The following is a 2,580-nucleotide window of genomic DNA, read 5'->3' as shown; positions in this document are numbered from 1 at the left end:
TTCATTAGAAACCATGTTATTTTTCTGCGTAGGTCTACCGGTATTTAATATCATTTTTGTGATTTCATTTACTCCAAGACTGATAACTTAGTAACATCCACAGAAAACATTAAAGTTTGGAGTTTCGGAAATAATTTTAAAGATTACGACGAGCTGATATTGTGTACGATAACATCACAGTCTACTATATACAGTCACGAAGCTTGAGTTTTGAGGGTGCTAGAAACAATAGACTGTGACGGTACTATTTTGCATTGCGTGTAATGAGGCGATATTAGCGATCCTAGTGGTGAGCAACTATCTAATGTTTGCATATTTACTACGTATTGAGCTTCGCGACTGTATATACTAGACTGTGATAACATTTACAGCAAGGGAGACAAGGACAACATTATGTTAGAAAGAGATAGCAATACGCTCAGGCGCTCAGCAATCGCGTCACGCTTTTAAAGTATTCTGTAGTGTCTCCAATTTAGTACAGAGGTCACTGGTCGAAACTGAACAGCTGACACGATCACGTAATAATAATATCATACGGACTCTGAGTATAATAATAATAATAATAATAATAATAATAATAATAATAATAATAATAATAATAACAAACTATGAGTGAATGCCAATATGGTAGACCTACATAGTGTGCAAACAATATATAGGCTAGTAGGTACAAATCGTAATCAAGATTTCATGCTAGTAAATTTACAGTTACAAAGATAAGATGCACGGGCAACCTTACATCAGCTAATAATGTCTGGTATGGAAGTGACAGGCCTACATAAATCAGAATGTCACAGTGTGGCGAACAATACAGAAATATAGTGTAGCGTGTGGTTTACCTGAGCTAGGCGTTTCAGATATTAGTATCAGTGGCCTGATAACGACGCGGAATCAGGCCTATTTCAGTTTATCCTGATGACGTAAATACAGCGAAAGATGATAGTGATGTTATTTCTGACGATTCTACAAGTTGGATAATAAAATTAATCCCTTCGCGATCACATCGCCAATGAAAATTATGTTATTCAAAATAAGAGAGTGATTTAAAAAATACATGCATGTAATATATTGATTTTCCGAGGTATAATTAAGTTAAAGTTTGTTCTGTAAAACTAACGTTAACTGAGGGAGTAAGAACTTACTGTCTTGCGACATTTTATAAATGCACGAACACTATAAATCGCGTTAGAAACACACACACACACACACACACACACACACACAGCTAGTTACATTTAAAACTAAATTCAAAATAATTCTACCTCCATCAACACAAAACGACTGCGGAAAAGAATAGCCATGGCAGGACACCAATACTTGCTGTTACATAGTAACGAAGATTAGATTCTTCCAAACAAAACAGCTGGCTACCACGTGCTAACGTGAAAAAGTCGCGAATGTCAGTATGGACTCTGGGTGGCAGGTTCAGCGGTTGCCATGGTCACGTCTTGAAACCGCTTAACTGCCAATAACAATACAGTATACTGTATGTACAAGAACGTGGTTTATATTCACAAAAACTTGAGATTTACAACGAAGGTCGAAACACTTCTCTGTACCAACAAAAGTTTTATGAACGCAGTCCTACTTTTCTACGGGACGTATGTTAGCCTTAATGAAGCTTTATTAAGGGTAACTATCTCGTAACAAACACTGGACCATGGAATCTAAATATTTATACTTCATAATGAGTATAAAATACTAACAAAAATAAAATTTAAATATTTAAATAGGCCATTACGCTTTTTTAAATAATTACAGTCTTACTAATAAATCGTGTATAGTTTTTATACGAGACTTATGCAGAGTTGAGACAGAAAACGTTACTAATAAACCGTGAATAAGCTATGGACGTATAAACAGGCTGTAACTATACAATGGGAATTGCTTTGCAGTAGTTATATGGGCCTACACGAAACCCCTTGTTTAAGCGTTGTATATAGCGAAAAAATGGCCGCCCCTCTAACAGCTGTTCGTATCGACTGTCATTTTATGATGATGGTTACCTTGTAACCACAGAAGAACAAGCCAAAGATCATAGAATTATTAGAATAATATTGCTGTAGCTTGTACTCTGTGACCAAAATGTAGTGAGGTAATCGATTAGAGCCAGTTGTACTATCGATATTTAACACGCCACACTAGAGCGCTCTACCGGATGCAATAGAGAACCTCAGATATTCTATTACCTTTCGTAACGAATTAATGACGAAACTATGACGTAGCTATGTAACAGTTATACTGTTATACACGACATATGTAGTGATTATTCGTAAGGAATTTACACACGACTTATAAACAAGCTACTCATTAGATAAGTATAACAGAGTTAAACGTCTATATATAGAGTTTTATTGGTAAGACCGTTAATGAATAAACAGTTCAATAGCTAAATGATAGCTGTGAGCAGTATGACATGAATATAAATGCAAACAAGACGAAGACCATGATCGTAGGAACAAAAATAAAGAAGGTAAACCTGCGAATTCCAAATGAGGCAGTATAGCAAGTGGACAGCTTCAAATACTTGGAGTGTACTACGAGAGATAAGCTGTGTTGGAAAGAGTGGGTGAAGAAATA

Source organism: Periplaneta americana, chromosome 15 (assembly GCF_040183065.1).
Source record: "Periplaneta americana isolate PAMFEO1 chromosome 15, P.americana_PAMFEO1_priV1, whole genome shotgun sequence".
NCBI lineage: Eukaryota > Metazoa > Arthropoda > Insecta > Blattodea > Blattidae > Periplaneta > Periplaneta americana.
The sequence above is the reverse complement of the archived record's forward strand: the minus strand, read 5'-3'. Positions refer to the sequence as shown.